This window comes from Ictidomys tridecemlineatus, chromosome 11 (genome assembly GCF_052094955.1).
Source record: "Ictidomys tridecemlineatus isolate mIctTri1 chromosome 11, mIctTri1.hap1, whole genome shotgun sequence".
Classification (NCBI taxonomy): domain Eukaryota; kingdom Metazoa; phylum Chordata; class Mammalia; order Rodentia; family Sciuridae; genus Ictidomys; species Ictidomys tridecemlineatus.
In genome coordinates, this window is record NC_135487.1 from 81,821,345 (window position 1) to 81,839,994 (window position 18,650).

At 33.5% G+C, this 18,650-nt stretch overlaps 1 long non-coding RNA gene across 1 annotated transcript; it reads right to left on the minus strand.

The window, feature by feature from the left end:
- Window positions 1-3,008: 3,008 nt before the first annotated feature.
- LOC144368160 (uncharacterized) lies at window positions 3,009-7,989 on the minus strand. Its single transcript, XR_013427938.1, has 2 exons — window positions 4,815-7,989; window positions 3,009-3,636 (listed from the first exon to the last, which is right to left on the minus strand). It is a non-coding gene; the product is annotated as an uncharacterized LOC144368160 (long non-coding RNA).
- Window positions 7,990-18,650: the final 10,661 nt, after the last annotated feature.

Genomic DNA, 18,650 nt, shown 5'->3' on the forward strand with positions numbered 1-18,650 from the left:
CTACTTTGGCTTATACATTTTAGTCTATGACATCTTGAAAAGGTAGTGATCTTTAGAAAAATATAATTCACTCCACCTCCGGATCAATCTTTCCCATTCTGGAACTAGGTTAAATAATGACTATAAAGACTCACAGAAAGAGTCTTTTCAAAAATTATCTCAAAAATGAGTTAAAGGACTTATTTCCAAAGCATGAAATTATAAAACTTTAAGAGAAAAGAAGGAGAAAATTCCTGGCTTATAGAACTAGTCCTTCATTGGATATTGGTTTGCAAATATTTTTTCAGAGACTGTAATTTATCATTTCATCCTCTCAACAGAGCTCAACACAGCCCCCTCCCAGGGACATGTGATTTATTGCTTATAATTGACAACAATTTATGTATTTAAGATGTATCCTGTGATGTTTTGATAAATACATATTGTGAAATGATTACCCATTAAGCAAATTAACATATCCATCATTGTACACAGTTACCATTTGTATGTGGTGAGAAGATTTAAGATCTACTCTTTTAGAAAATTTCAAATATATAATATAGTACTACTTATACAATAGTACAAATTGTAGTTATAATGCTGCACAGTAAATCTCCGAAAAATCATCATCCTGCATTACTGAAACCTTTTACCCTTTGACCATTTATCCCCATTTCCCCCAATCTCAATCAAGTCCCTAGCAACTACTATCCTATTTCCTTGAGAGGGTCATTCATTGAGCAAATGTTCTTAATTTTGATGAGGTCCAGTTTATTTTTTTTTATGAGCTATTCTGTTAAGGTCAAATCCAGAATATATAAAGAATTATCAAAATTCAATAGTAAAGAAAAACAATAGTACAATAAACAGAAAAAAACAGTAAAATAAAAATGGATAAAAAGGTATTCACATATTTCACCAAAGAGGATGCGACGAGAGCAAAAAACCACATGAATACATGTTCAACATCATTAGCTATTTGGGAAATGCAATTTAAAACCATTACTATGTACCTATCAGAGATGTTAATATTACTATGTATCTACATACCTGTCAAAAATAGTGACATCAAATTCTAATATTAATGTGGTAAACCTAAATCATTCATACATTGCTGATGGGAATGTAAAATAGTATAACCAACTCTGGAAAACTATCTGGAAATTTCTTTAAGAAACTAAACATGTACTTGCCCTACAGTTTGGGGCATTTATTCTTATGAATGAAAACTTATGTTTACATTAAAAATGGTACGTATATATTCAAAGCTTCTTTAGAAGTAACAGCCAAAGACTTGGAACAACCTAAAGGTTCTTCAATATGTAAATGGTTGAACAGACTGCTATACACTGTACCATAGAATATCAGTCAGCAATAAAAGGAATGATACACACAATAACTTGATTGAATTTCCAGGGAACTATGCTGAATGAAAAGGCCAACATAAATCTTTTACATACTGTGTGATTCCATCTGGTGACATTAGTAGTACAGATATAAGCAGCACACACTAGGGGAGGAATTTTCATTCTTTAACATGTAGCTTTTAAGGTTGCTTTAATTATCAAGTTTCCCAGAAGGGAGGTTGGAAGCCAAGAATGAGCACCTTTGTCTTCAAGATGACATAGAAGTGGCATCCATTTTTTATAATCCACCCAACTAGCCCAAACTTTGATACAAGAGAAGGTGAGGAATGTAGTCTTTAGCTAGGAAATTCTGGGACCAGCTAAAATTTTGTGCCTTCTCTAACTAGATCAAAGAAGATAAAAATGGTTCCTGGGGGGCTTTCTAAAATCTCCTTTGTCTTTCAAGGCTAAATTTGGATCTTCTTTTACACAAAATCACTAATCCTTTCAAGTATAATCACTATAATTACCTATGTTTCACATATGAGAAAAGTAAAACACACAGAGAAGTGAAATACTCAGCCACACAACTTGTAGGTGTTCCCAGAGCACTGACAGCAAGGGACACTGTCTTTTGTTCACTTCTTAATCCCTCACAATTAGTACATTACTCACCTCATTTTGGATGAATGAATCTTCTGATACCAGAGACAGCACATTTCTCAAAAAGGCTAACTAATCTCTTTGAGAATATTTATAGATCTTTGTTGTGCATGTTCACTATATTCACTTAATCATATAATTTTTATTATTAATCAATTTGATTAATGAGGCATTTCATATGTAATGCTCACAAAATCGTAAGCTCTTTGTAAGTAGCTCCTACCACAACAGGTGCTCAATAAGTATAATAATTGAATGAATACAGGATGTCTCTTTTACTGTGAATGAAAAAAAAGTCATTAAAATAAGTATAGAATTAACACAAAATAAGTAAAGTATAGAATTAACACATAAAGAGAAGTATGAGAGGATTTGGAAGAAAAATAAATGGCTGTTTATATGATTGTTCTCTGAAGTCTCACAGTTCTCGAAAATTCATTCTAAGACTTTGAAAACAAATTTATGCTATTTATGTTTTTCTTCCTTTTCTTATTTGAAGCATCTTTAAAAAGTGTTGACATAGTATAAAGTAAAGTTCTTGGAACACGCTGTCTCCTTACAATATTTATGACTTAGCAACAGTTGTTTGTTCAAATGTTCTCACCCCCACCATGATTTCTGCAGTAAAGACAAGTGCAAATAAAGAGCACCTGCTTATTCTATCAGTAAAAACAACAACAACCAAATTCTAAGAAAACTCTTGATAGTCAGGCATTTGAGTCTGTTTTTTAAACTCAAAATTCTATAAGAGTCTAGGACCTATAGTGATTTCATGGTATTTGGCATAGCCACTGGCCTCTAATTCTCAACCAATCTGCTAATAGGACATAGTTTTTAGATGTTTTAGAATATTAAAAGAGTCTTTAAGTGCACTCAGTTTTTTTTATTAATAGGATTAATAATGTAGTGTAATTGTGAGAATAAAATGATTAGCTATCATTAAAACTTTTTTAAAAAAAAAGTGAGAAAGGAGAGAGAGAGAGAGAGAGAGAGAGAGAGAGAGAGAGAGAGAGAGAGAGAGAATTTTTAATATTTATTTTTTAGTTCTCGGCGGACACAACATCTTTGTTGGTATGTGGTGCTGAGGATCGAACCCGGGCCGCACGCATGCCAGGCGAGCGCGCTACCGCTTGAGCCACATCCCCAGCCCCTCATTAAAACTTTTAAAAAGTGCATTGTGGCATTTTAGTATGAAGTATATAAATGCACATTCTTATATCCTTTATTTTTACTTTATTTATTGATCTCATTTATTTATTATTTTATTGTACTTCCTTATTCTTTAGCAGAACTATGTGACTGTTTGTTTTTTCAGTGTTTGGACCCTGTGGTTGTCCTTCTCTGATGTAGTCTTATCCTTCCACTTGCTGGAATTCCACATTCTCAGAGTCTCAGTCACATTCCAGGTGAGGTAATCCTTCTATGGAATCATCTTGCTCATCCCTTTCAATAGAATCTCCATAGCTGACCCCAACAACTCACTCTCTTCTATTTGTCTACTGGACATATGCAGAAACTTCTGTTGCCATGGAGATCCAAGATATAGCGGGCAGCTTTTATGAACCTCTTTGTTTTTATTCATCAAGCATTATATAAAATATTATGAGTATGAATCAGATGCCAATTCGCTGTATGAGGAGTTCATAGACTGGTAGGGAAGAAAAAGACAAAACAAAAGGGTCATTCAGTGTGATAGGTCTCTAGGTACAATTGGGACACAAAGAATCATTAGAATCATTTTAGTCATTAAAATTCAAAGAGAAAAGTTTTACTCTGAAATGAGAAGATGTTTTAGTAAATGCATAATCAAGGTATATCATTATAATTATTGGAACATGGTTATCTCTGCAATTCGGATAGCTTTGTCCTCCACAGACAATACACCATAATCAAATCCTTATTCCAATGACCACAATCAGCTAATCAGGGCAGAATCTCTAATGTTGTTGGATATACATAGAATTAAGGCAGGTGCTAAGAAAAAAACAAGAGATTTCTAATTCTACTATTAGAAAACGGACCTGGACAATGAAAAGCCAACTTAGTAAAATATGTCAGAATTGTCAAGGAATCAGTCTTCAAAGATGAACTCTTGAATTCTATATAAATTCCATCAGGGTCCAAAGAAGTAAATTGTGAATGAATGGTGATAGCAATATCCTTAAATTCTCACCTAACCTGAAATTGAGAACAATAGACTTCAAGGGATTGGATCAAACAGAAATATCAATCAGGATCTCAGTTGGTAATAGATTGAATCCTTAAAGGGTTTAATGGAGGAAATTTGGGATAAAGGGACTATTTATTTTTTCACAGAGGTGTGAGTGAAGCAATAAAAGACAGTAAAGCAAAAAGGAACTAAACAGCAGCAAATCATGAATATCTCCAAGCATAAAGAGAAGGTGAATTTGAGTATTGCTGAATAATGGTTCTAGGCTACGGGGTGGGGACAGCAATGGAGCATCTCTATAGAGCATCATACCCTGGGAAGTTAGCATGCTTTTGTGTCCTCTGCCTGACTGCCCACAGGGTTATTCTCCCTTTCGAGAATAGCTATTATGTATTGAACTTTATGGCTCCAAAATTCAAATATTGAAGTCCTACCTGTCTGTACTTCAGAATATGGTCATATTGGAAACAGAATTTTTATAGAGATAATAAAGTTACAGTGAGATATTTGAGTTCAAATCTAGTATAATTGAATGTCATATGCAAAGGAAAAATTCAGAAATAAAGGTTTATACAGAGGAAGACAATTTGAAAAAATAGAGAAAAGATAGCCATCTACATCTACAAACCAAGGAGAGTTCTGAAAGAAATCCTTACCTCACAGCCCTCAGAAGGAATCAACCGTGACCACAATCTTGATTTTAAACTTAGAGACCTCAAAACCATAATACAATTTCTATCATTCAAGTCATCAAACTTGTGGATCCTATGGAAGACCTAGAAAACAAACAGGAGAGCTAATACCCGAGCTCTCATAAAGCTCAGCACTGGATTCACTTCCTCAGAAAGAGCCCTCTCTTCAGATCCTGGGTGGAAGAGGTCAACGTGTGCAGCAGATGGCACTGCCACAAATGAGGATGGAACTCAGTTAATAAATAGAAATCACTCACCAGATCCATGACCTTGGGCAGCCCTCACCCTTCATGAGAATTCCTCATTTATAAAGAGGATAATGATGATTATTTCCAATTATCTGTTGTGAGAAGTAAGTAAGATATAAGATTATAAGTTTAGACCCCACTGACATTTTTATCAGCCATTTCAAGGGTCACAGCCTTCTAATATTTTTAGGGACAAAAGGCAGTTCACTAAGTTGCTTTTCAACATGTGGTAGTGATAGGTGCTCCTGCTGTATTCCTGTAGCCTTCCCTGCTTGTCACCCTTAAGGACTCTTGCACATGGGGGCTTAAACACAGTACTGTTTCCTTCACTATGTTTAATGAGGTAGAAATATAGGGAAGGTAAATTCTCATTACTATTCTACCCTTTTGTTCTCCACACTACTATACATGAGTCTATCTCAATGAATCCAAATAACCAAAGGCAATTATAAACCCAGGAGATAAAAATAATAAGACTTCACACTCAAAGTTTATTTCCTGCAGTTGAAAAAGAAACCAGGAAGTTAAATTCTTCAAAAGGACCCATCATTGCTTACCTCAGTTTCTCATTTTGCTTCTGTTTCTTTAAGTCTCTTAAAAGTACTTTTTCTTCTTTTTAATTCCCTGTTGAGCAAATGCATCTCCTACCACATGAACTGGTTTCACCCTATTCTCTCTACATTTATTCAAGCTTCTAAGTGTCAAATAGCATCCTGGAAGGAGAGGGTCAGGGCAGAGTCTTTGAGGAATCTTGGCTGTCCAAGTCCACCAAGAAATAAAATTTTGATGCTTTGAGATTCATCAGAATGAGCTGAAAACAAATCCCCCAATTCTTCCACCTGGGTAACTAAGGAATATCCACCATCCCTCTCTCTGGCTTAAATGCTTCTCTGGTTGAAATTTTACTTTGTTTTTGCTTCTTTCCTAAATACCACTATCTCAGTTATCCTTCTCGTCTCTGAGTGTTTACATTTCTTCTTCAGACTGGACTTTTATGTTTCTTAGTTTTCAAGGACAAGTGTTTATGAGCTTTCATCTTATTTAACATGATTTTCCTAGGATTAGTGTTCCTTTGTTTTAAGTTTATCACTAGGTTTATCATGTTTATTTCCTCCTGTATTTTTCTCCTGCACCCCAATCCTAAGAACCCGGTTGAGTTTTCCTTGATTAAGCCTCAAGTTCAAATTTGAGCTATTGTTCAGAGACTGTGTGAAAACATCTTCACTGCCATTTTATCTTAAACAAAAATGTCTAGATTGTTGTTTAAACACATAATTTACTAGATTATATTGAGCCTGAGTCTTTCAATTTTTGCTTATCAAAATGCTGAGATCTATCACATTTTTTATTTTTCTAATTCTTCAATGTCATTTTAATTAATTCCTTAATCAAATTCTGAAATCCCAGCTAAAATTAAAATGTGTACTTAAATATTATATTACCATTATATTTAAATGGTGTAGATAGCAGTTAGAAATTCAGGAAATACACACACACACACACACACACACACTAAATATATATATATATATATCTCCAGGTGTGGTGAATCCACCTGTAATCCCAGCCACTTGGGAGGCTGAGGTAGGAAGATTGCAAGTTCTAGGCCAGCCTCAGCAACTTAGCAAGACCCTGTCTCAAAATAAAAAAAAATATAAAGGGCTGATCATGTGACTCAGTGGTTAAGCTCCCCTGGGTACAATCCCTGCTACCAAAAAACAAACAAACAAAAATCCTGTATAATATAATAAAAACAAGAATTAACAGGTTTTTTTGCAAGTAAACTGCAATTTTGATTAAATAAACATTAAGTATAACAATTCAAAAATTCTAAATCAATCAATAATTTTTACATATGAGAATTCAGGATAATAAATTGAACCATGGATTCAGTGAGGTAACTTCTCCCTAATTCTGATCTCTTCAGTTAAAAAATATTTAGTTTTCTTTCTGAAAAATTTCATTGTCTGAAAAATTATTAAAAAATTGAAAAAATAACCATTTGATCAGAAATGATTTCTCTTAAAGCTACATTTAGCATAAATTTCATTGTAAATTTTATAACTTCTTACAGTCTGAAAGTTATCATTTTCACCTAAGCTTATGCAATAATGTTACCTCAGCCCCTCTTCCAAATTTTCATCAAGACTATTCAATGGATTATGTTTATTTTCCCCTAAAATAACCACTTCGTAAAGGATTTCTAAAATATGTCAAGCTAGGAGAAATGAAGTTTCCTTAGGTTTCTTTGGCATTTGATCTTATCCCCTCTTCCAACTCCTCACCGCTTTATAAATTAAGACAAAGATTTCTGCATGCTCTCTTGACAAAATTTAGAACAGGAAATTTCTACAGTATTTTAGTCTAAATGACAAATCATTGGAAGAGTTATTCTCTTCTCCAAACACTCAGAACAGATCACGCATGTCTAGTAGTGGCTAGCAGCCCCTTGCCATGGAAACAGATTTCTGACTAGTTGCACCTGTGAATCACACAGTGCATAGTGGCAGTAACAAAATCCTGATTCTGCAACACATCTTAGCCCATTAACTGTGCAGCAGGTGTTCCACACATATTGATCACTTCTTGTTTCACCTCTTTCACTTGAAACAGGAAAGGAAAATGTCTAGTAAAATACAGTCACTTGGCCATATATGTAACTTCTCTTCCTTCGGAAACTCCAGTAAAGCAAATATAGGAATGTAAAAAGATACATTTACCCACAAGATAAGTTAATGGTATTTTAAAATTATTTTGCAAGAGAGCATATACTAGAGTGGTAACAATATTAGTGTAAAAGTAAAAGAAAGAAATCTTACAACCTGCATACCCACAGAGAATAGCAATGTTACTGGTTTAATATTAAGATAAAAATTGAATAATAAAGAATATTTCTCAGGAGCAAAGAACCTAAGGTTAAAAGTTGAAAAAGCCCATCAAAAGTTCAACAATTTAGTGAAAATAAAAACACACACCAAGATATTGTATTGAAATTTAAAACAATAAAAATATTTTTAATTTTTTCTAAGAGAACAAGGAAGAAAAGAAGAAGTCATCAGATGGCATCAGTTTTTATCATCAATACTAGATGTAAAAAGATAATAGAGTAAAATTCATACTTAAGAAAAAAAATATTTTGACCTAGGAAAATATACCCACCAATCATAAACTTACTAATAAAAGGAAAACATTTCTCCATTCATCTGTTGTAGGGCACCTAGATTAGTTCCATAGTTTGGCTATTGTAAATTGAGCTGCTATAAACATTGATGTGGCTGCTTCACTACAGTATGCTGATTTTAAGTTCTTTGGGTATAAATGGAAGAGTGGGATGACTGGGTCAAATGATGGTTCTATTCCAAGTTTTCTGAGGTATCTCCATATTCCTTTCCAAAGTGGTTGCACCAATTTGCAGTCCCATCAGCAATATATGAGTGTATCTTTTTCCCCACATCCTAACCAACATTTATTGTTACTTGTATTCTTGATAATTGCCATTCTGACTAGGGTGAAATATAGTTCTGATTTACATTTCTCTAATTGCTGGAGATGTTAGACATTTTTGCATACATTTTTTTGACCATTTGTATTTCTTCTACTGTGAAGTGCCTGTTCAGTTCCTTTGCTCATTTATTGATGGCGTTATTTTTTTTTCTTTTTGGTGTTAAGTTTTTGAGTTCTTTGTATATCCTGGAGATTAGTGCTCTATCTGAGGTGCAGGTGATAAAGATTTTCTCCCATTCCATAGGTTCTCTGTTCACATTCTTGATTGTTTCCTTTGCTATGAAGAAGTTTTTGAGTTTGATGCTATCCCAATTATTGATTGTTGATTTTACTTCTTGTGCTTTAGAAGTCTAACTGAGGAAGTCAGTTCCTAAGCCATCATAGTAGAGTTGAGCCTATTTTTTTTTTCTAGTAGGTGCAGAGTCTCTAGTCTAATGCCTAGATTCTTGATCTACTTTGAGTTAATTTTTGTGCATGGTGAGAGATTGAGGTTCAATTTCAATCCATACTACATATGGATTTCCAGTTTTTCCAGCACCACTTGTTGAAGAGGCTATCCTTTCTCCAATGGATGTTTATGGCACCTTTGTAACTGTATTTATGTGGGTGTGATTCTGTGTCTTCTATTTTCTCCCATTTGTCTTCATGTCTATTTTGGTGCCAATACCATTGTGTTTTTGTTACTGTAGCTCTGTAGTATAATTTAAGGACTTGTATTGTGAGGCCTTCTGCATCACTTTTCTTGCTGAAGATTTCTTTGCCCTATTTTCCAAATGAATTTCATGATATGACTGTTTTTCTATTTCTTCAAAGAACATCATTGGAATTTTGATAGAATTGCCTTAAATCTGTATGGACATTTTGATAGTATGACTATTTTGACAATATTAATTCTACCTGTCCAAGAATATGGGAGATCTTTCCATCTTCTATGGTCTTCTTCAATTTCTTTCTTTAGGGGCTGGGGCTGGGTATATAGCTTAGTCGGTAGAGTGCCTGCCTCACATGCACAAGGCCCTGGGTTCAATCCTCCACTGCAAAAAAAAAAAAAAAGAAAATTCTTTCTGTAGTTTTCTATATACACAATGGAATATTAAAAAAATATTTGCTGAGGAACCTTTATTTACGTATATGCAGTGCTAAGAATCAAACCCAGAGGCTCATACATGCTAGACAAGCATGATATCTCTGAGCTACAACCTCAGCCCCACAATGAAATATTGCTCATCCATAAAAAAGAATGAAATTACAGCATTTGCAGTAAATGGATGGAACTGGCAAAATCATGGTGAGTGAAATAAGTCAGCTCCAAAACCCATAGGCAGAATATTCTCTCATATAGTGGATGCTAACCCACAACAAGAGAGGAGAAGATTAGAAGTTCACTGGAATAGACAAAGGGAAATGAAGGGAAGAGTGGGTTTGGGAATAAAAAAGACAGTAGAATGAATTGGACATACCTATCCTATCCTTATGTATGAATACACAACCAATGTAACTCCACATCATGTACAACCACAATAATGGGATCTTAATTGGAACAAGTTACTCTTATTCTGTGTATGTATAATATTTCAAAATGCATTCTACTGTCATGTATATCTAGAAAGAGCAAATAAATTTTTAAACAGTAAAAACTTTCAAAAATGCATTATCTTTGAAAACTTATTTCTTATATACTCTTTAATGTAACCACTTATTAATTCATTCATTTAAAATATATAATGAACTCTCTATTTTTATGACCATTTGCACTTTTAATTATAATAGCTTTATAACATATTTTGAAATCAAGTAATGTGATGCCTCCAGTTCAGTACTTTTTGCTCACTATTGCTTTGACTACCAGGATCTTGAAGTATAGAAAATGCTACAGATTTTTATGTTTTCTTTTTAATTCGGCAACATTACTGTATTTTTTAAAAAATCAACTCTAACATTTTCCTGATGGAATCTTCAGGATTTTTTTATGTATAGACACATAAATCAAAGGTACATGACAGAACAACCAGAAATAAATTCTCATATACAGTCAACTGATTTTTGAGGAAGTTGTCAAGAACATACATTGGGAAAGAACAATCTTTTCAACAAATGGTCCTGGAAAATGAATGTCCAAGTGCAGAAGAATGAAATCAACTCCTTATCTCTCCCCAGACATAATATCAACTCAAAATGGCTTAAATACAAAACCTGAAACTCTAAAACTACTGGAAGAAAACATAGAGGAATCTCCTTGACATTGGTTTGAGCAATTAGTTCTTGAGTATGAGCCCCAAAGCACATGCAACAAAAGCAATCATAGACAAATGGGATTATATCAAATTAAACACTTCTGCATGACAAAAGAAACTGAGCACAAAGATCATTTGTAGAATGGGAGAAAATATTTGCATACTACACATTTGATAAATGACTAAAACATAAAATATCTAAAAGAAAGTGAAACAAGTTGATAGTAAGAAAAAAAAAACTTACTAAAAAATGAGTATAGGACTTAAATGAACATTTCCCCAAAGGAGACAGAGAAATGGTCAACAGTTATGTGAAAAAAAATGTTCAACATCATTAATCATTAGAGAAGTGTGAGTTAAGACCACAGTGAGATTTCACCTCATACCTGTTAGAATGACTACCACAAAAAAATTGAAAGATAAGTGTTGGAGAGGATAGGAGAAATGGGAGCCCTTGCACACTGTTGTTGGCAATTAAGTTTGTACAGCCATTAGAGAAAATTGTTCAAGAAATGTAAAAATAGAACTACAATATGACCCAGCAATCCTAGTACTGAACATAGACCTTAAATACACGAAATATACTTGGACATATCAAAGATACCTATACTTCTATATACAGTGAAACATTATTTTCAACTATCAAGAAATCAACATAAATATGCATCTGTGGCGTGAAGAGATAAATAAAATGAATTTAATATATATATATAGATAGATAGATAGATAGATGTAGATATAGATATATGTATGTGTGGATAGATAAATGAGAAATACATACGTAGAATGAAATAATATTCAGCATTAAAAAGAAAAACAATTCTGTATTTGGAACGATGTTAATAAACATGGAGGGCATTTTGTGAAGTGAGACAATCCAAGGACAGAAAGATAAATTCTGCATGATCTCACTTATATGTGGACTCTTTAAAAGGTAAACTCATTGAAGTATAGAATAGAATGGTGATTATCTAGGTTGGAGGGGATCTAAGCAAAGGGGAGAATAAGGTCAAGGTTACCAAATTTTACTTGAGTAATAAGTTTTAGTAACCACAGTGTGATTAACATTGTTAATAATAATGCTTTTTACATACATTATATCTCAAAGTTGATAACAGAGTAGATTTTAAATTGTCTCTCTATCAAAAAATGATAAAGAGGTAAAAGGATGGACATGCTAATTAGTTTGATTTAATCATTTTACAATGATTATATATATCAAAACATTGCATGGTATTCCATAAATATACATAATTACTGTTATATTATTGAATTATTTAGTGGGTATCTACTTAAGTACACTTCTGTGTGCTGGACATAAAGCATGGGAAAAATGTTCTTGCTTCATGATGCTTAGCTAGAGGTACTAGAGGATCTGCTTCAACAAATGAAGGAGTAATCATGAAAGGAGACACAGGATTCAAAACCACAAGTCTAACAGAAACACTGAAGAGAATCTCTGGAGTTTAGCTGCAAATAGGTCCAGAAAAAAAAAAAAAGTCCAGATTGGAGCAGGAGGCTGGAGGGCGGTGGGAAATATTTCATTAGAAACAGAGTTGAACCGAGTGCATCTGAAATGTTTGAGCATCTGGAGGAACTATTGCTAGCAATTTGACAGATCTCGAAGCATTTGGGAGGCAACTGCCAATTGGAATGTTAAAAGAAAAACTAAACAAATCAAAAAACCATCTCTTCAAACTTTTAGACAAAAAGAGAGAGATGTACATTCTTAACTGCATAGTGAATGACATTTACATAACGAGGAATAATAGGAGCACCAACAGTTGATTTAACTTAAATTTGTACAATAGGAAAGTCACCATTACCAGAGGCTTTGATAAGAGTCTTAGGGAACCAGCAGAGAAGAATCTGACTGGAGTGAACTTGTGAACCAATAGGAGAAGAATTGGAGACACAAATGCAGGTGATACTTGCTGAGAGTTTCAGCAAATTTTCATCTCACCATCACTAATGATATTTCATTTATACAATTGATGCTTTAAAAAAGCACACTTAAATGTAAATTTATATGGAATATACATATATATATACATATATATATATGTATATATATATATATATATATATACATATATATATATATTCTTTAAAAGTTATACTAGTTAAGAACTCTTTTACTCATATTCCTCTTCCCTGGCCAAACTTTGTATCTCAATTTTAAGGATTAAGATGAAGGGTTTATAAACACTCAGTGAAAAGAAAGATATTAATCTATGCTTACCTATTCATAGACATTATAAAATCATCTTTTCTTGTCCAGACCAAACATATTAGCCAAGTATCTCCAGTCTGCTGAGTCTAATACCAAATAACATCTCTGAGAAAGAATGAGGTGCTCGACTGGTCACTTGGCTGAGATTAAACCGAATGAGGAAAGTAGAATTGTAGATGACAGGCATTCCACTTTAAATTGATGTTGAGTGCCCATAATAATACATGATCTTGGAGATTCCTTTGTTGTTCAATTAACCATTGCATCAGCATTTTTTAAATACATTTTTTTCATTAAATAACCATGAAAGTTAGTCCTTGTTTCATGACTGCCTAGCAACCATCAGCAATCTTGTTATTCCCTGAACTAATGAGAAAGTAACTGCACAACCTGATATGAAAAGCCTTTGTATGTGTCCATGGCAGATGCAACATCATTCTGCTGAGATAACCCAAGGGCCATTCTGAGTGATGTTCCCACAATTCCCCATACCCTCAGGATCTCTTATCCTCCTATTTGCCTCACAAACACACCCTTATCTAAGTTCTGGACAGTCTTTTGCTCAGATAAATATTGTCCCTCTTGCTTTAAGTCACTAGAAGAATTGAAGCTATGCCCCGAAATTCATGTAGCTGGCTAAGAGTCATATTTCCACAACCTTTATTACTTGGGGAGTTAGGTTCTGTAGGTGTTGAACCCAGTTTTCTGGTCCTCCCACTATATCTGCTCCATAGCTGCCTCTTCCTACATCCTGCTTACTCAATTAGTCCAAATCCTGGGTACTAGTATGTGGATTATATTTGGATGGAATCTTCAGGAACATTATGCCCTTAGTCTTGTCAATTCTATACGTCAACATTATTCTTTATGGGCCACAGACCAGTCTAGTCTCTGCCTTCCATGGTTTGCATTTCGGTTTATGTAATCCTTTCTCTCCCCTAAATCAAATCTTATATTGCATTGAGCCTACTGCACAGCTAAGGCATACATCCTAAATCTTCAAAAAGGAAATAAAGTTTTTTAAAATTAATTTTAACATATATCTGGTTCGCAATCATTCTGGAGTTCAGATTTGATCATCTGTTGCAACTTTAAAAATAGACAAAATGGCATTCCAAACCAATCAGATCTGGTGATCCTATAGATTTGTTTTTTTAAATATTGGAAGCAGGGAAAAATAATGTAAAAGGGAAAACCTTGAGAATGAAATTGATCCAATTATGCTATTCACATATGAATTCTATTCACAATGAATCTACCTTTATGTATATCTATAAACCATCAATTAAAAAACAATAAATAAATAGAAGGAAGACCAGTAGGGAGTAGAGGGAGTAGGAAGGTAAGGTAGAACTAGTTGGGACTAAAATTGATAAAATAATATTCCATGCATGTTTGAATCCCAGTATTAGGTATAACTATAATGCACTAATAAAAACATTAAAGCAATAACTAAATGTTAAAAGGTTTCTTTCATTATAAAAGGAATTATTTTAATATATTTTCAGTGATCAATTTTATATGTAACTGGGATATTCTCTGTGATTATCACGTTATTCAGAATACATTAAATAAAACAAAAATATAAAAGAGAAAAATAAGGTTGAGAATCAAGCTTAAGACTCACTGCTTGTTTGTTGTTGTTGTTCTTTCAACAGTAGTGATCTACAGAGACATTCACCATGTTTGCATTTTAATTCCATCACTTTCTACTTATAAGTAAATATAACTTCATTAATATAATTTTTCATTTATTCTTAATCCTGGTCAAAAAATGTATTTAGGGCAGTTGTTAGGAATAAATTATGTACAAGTATCAGGAAATAACAGAGTTGCAAGACTACAAAGGAAAAGACTGAGCAAACAAAATGGTTTGCCACAAATCCATTATATCGAAAACAGACAAAAATACACAGTGTGTCAGAGGACAGTATATTACAGCACAGCAGAAAAACAGAAGCATCAAATACTAGCACTTATTTCCCTGCCCCCAACTACTGAGAAGTGAAACCCTGGATTCAGTTGTGTTTAGAGGTAGGAATCCAGGTCTAAGAGCTCAGCACACATTTTATCAAGTAGTAAGAAGACCATTTCCCCTCCTCCTCCACTGGGAGCAAGCAGTACCAGAGTATTCATGTGCCAGTCACATTGAACTACTTGATATCAAACAGAACTGGTTAAATAAATGGTTCTGGATCAGAGGATGCTTAGACCTTTCAATTAAGCATGTTCAATAAGGACATACATTGATTATGGGGACCACAGCTGACTGCATCTCCCAATGATAAGCTAATAACCCTTCACTATAATTATTTTAAATATCTCCAAAGCATATTTGTGATGCTTTTTTATATAATAAAAGAAAATTGTGGGTTTGATCTTTCAAGAAATTAATTTTTTCTAATTGTATATTTAAGCGTAATTGAATTTGTAAAATTCATGACCTGGAATTTGTGAAAGCTGTTAAAAATATGTTTGCAGTTGTATTTTAAAATCAGTGCATATTTCTATTTAGAAACACTCTAGTAATATCAATAAGGGCTGAGGATATAGTTAGAAGGTTTGGTTTCAAGTCCTAGATCTATCATTTATCTGTGGTGCAATCAAGGAAATTACCTCTTCAGTCTCTCTGAACTTCCATTACTACCTGCTAGTTTGGAAATTGATAGGTTTGAAATGCCCACGTGTCAAAGGCTTTGTCCCCAGCCTCTGCAACTATTGGAAAGTGGCTGAAACTTAAGGGGGTGGCACCTAATGGAAGGAAGTCAGGTCATTAAGGGACTCCTCCTGATTCTCTTTTTGCTTGCCAGTCACCAAAAGATAACTTTGCCTTCTTTACCCTGTGTTTCCACCATGCTGCACTGTGCCATCATAGGCCCAAGGCAACGGGGACAAGAGACTAGGAACTGAAACCTCTGAAACCATGAGCCAAAATAAAACTTTCCTCTATTTAAGTTTATCCTTGCACATATTTTGTTACAGTAATTGAAAGCTGACTCTACACTGCACTTGTAAAATAAAAAGTAATACCAGTTCTAAAAACAAAAAAATAAGAAAGAAAGAAAACATATACACACAAAGATTTTAAGAATCAAATGAATGATAGATAACAATTTATTTTAAAACTGTAAAAAAATTTTAAAATTGGCATAAATATAAGTTACTCAATAAATTTAGTGTTGCTTAAAACTCACATTTCAGCTGATTTGTTGTAAATAGTTGAAGGTATAAATCTAATGGGCTATGACATATTCAAGTAAATGGTTTCAGTAAACAGTTCAAATATTTCTTTGTGTTTGGGAGACATTTTCAATACTCAAGTATGTGTCCCTGTAATTCAGCTAGCTGCCACCAAGAGATACTAGCGCTATGTGTGTTATATTAGACTATAACGTTTAGTTCTGATATCTCAGTATAGTGATTGATAATAAATAAGCTACTTGATATTTATGAAGAAAAATAAATAAATCTGCTGAAAAAATTTTAAAAGCATACATTTATATAACATAAAAAATAGCATTCAGAACAGAATTTTGAGAAACATAAAACCCAGTCTAAAGCAGTTTTGTTTAAATTCATTTGCATAAGTCAGCACTTAAGGTATTCTGCCTTCTCTGTCTCCTCCTAAAAGCACTGATGTCACCAGTGTGGAACTAAAATGGCTCCTTTTATCAACTCCCTTCAAAATAGTGGGGCTCAGGGTGCATGACAGAGTCCAGTGTTGCTGTTTAAGAGCACCACAAGTGGTACTGTTCTTGCTGTTGTTAGGGCAAGGATGTGTATGGTGCTATGGCAAGACAGGAACAAGACCTTACATTCTTGATCCAGTGTAGAACTCCAGTACCTACTCAATGCACATCCATTCAACTTAAAGGCACCATCCAGATTTGGAGGAGGTGAGGTAATAACAACTACAGAGGCAGAGCATATTGAATTTTAAGCATATCCTCACAAAGTGTTACCCCCACTTAATATGAGCAAAATGATGAACTGAAAGATTGAGAGCTGAGCTCCATGTCATAAATCAGGATTTAACCCTAAATTTTTTAGATTCACAGTACGTCCCTTATCTGACTGTCTGTATATAACATACCCTCACTAGTTTTATTATTATTATCTTATTATTAATGTAAAAGTTAACTCTTTCTAAAAATAATAAAACTGATAATACTGTAATGAAAAAAATTCAGCACCAAGTTCAAGTCCCAAAAGCTATACTGTAATTGGTACCCTGAAAATATTGTGACTTCAGAGTCATTCATAGGTACTTAGCCACTTCATTTCACAAATTAAAAAAAAATCAGGTTATGCACTAAACTAGGCTCTAAGAAAAAAAATATGAATAAGAAATGATAATTGCCCTCAAGGAATTTTTGTTCTTCCATCACTAATGAAAGAATCTTGTTAAATGTAAATGGCCCTTTCAGCTATCTCTAAATTATTAATTTAGTGCATTTGATAAAAAGAAGATAGACTTCTACTTTCTGATTAGATTTTCAACCTTTCCTTTTCAACTGATCTTACATCTTCCACATCAAGGCAGCAAAATATTAAGGGGAAAACAAATGCTACACATCCCTGTACTCAAAGACCATAAAGTGTGGCCATCCAACTCACTTTCCAATTCAAATCCGATTACTAAAGTAAACATACTTTCAGAGGACACTCCATTTTCTTCTTTTTTATTTTTCTATTTTTACTTTTTTTGTGATGCTAGGGTTTGAACCCAGGGCCTTGTGCATGCAAGGCAAGCAGTCTACCAACTGAACTATATGTATCCCCAAATCCCGACTTCATTCTCTTCTACCTCTAATTAATCCTCTCTTCCACAGCAATTTCCTTTTCTGTGTTGATATTAAGTCAACTTACATTGAACAAATGTGTTGAATTTTTAGTACTAAAATTTTAGCGTATGACTAAAACATATTAAATAGATGACAAAATTTTGTTTTAAAATAGCAAAAACTTTTTCATTAATTTTTAAAAAATATCTACCTTCATGTAAGTACTATAAATAATTTCATGGAAAGCAAAGATTGCTTCATAAAAAAACTACACTGTGGTTTATATTTTAATAATTTTACATTAGAATTACTCAGTTCTAGGACAGGGCACATTATATTTAAAAATATGACTCAGCATAATATTTTTGGTGCCCAGCATCATGTCTTGGAGTTGAAGAAACTCTAAATCATTTATATGGATTTATTAAGTTCTCCTAACAATTTAGTAATTCTTAATACTTCAATTTGAAAAATCAGAGCCAAAAACCCAAAGAAGTTAAACTACTTTGTCAAGCTTGCTATTGACAGACCAGACTCCTAAATCCATGGTTTTGGGATCATAGCTGTGACCATAATGGTGTTCCATAGAAATCTGGCATTTCCCCACTTCTTGATAAGTGTCAGGCTCTAAAATGCACATCCATTCAACTTAAAGGTACCATCCAGATTTGGAGGAGGTGAGGTAATAAATTAATTCACCAAAAGTATATCAAAGGAATTTCACCTGAAAAATTCCTAATCAATAACAAAATAAAAATAAAAATCACTGATTCCTTCGATGGCACAATTTTAACAGA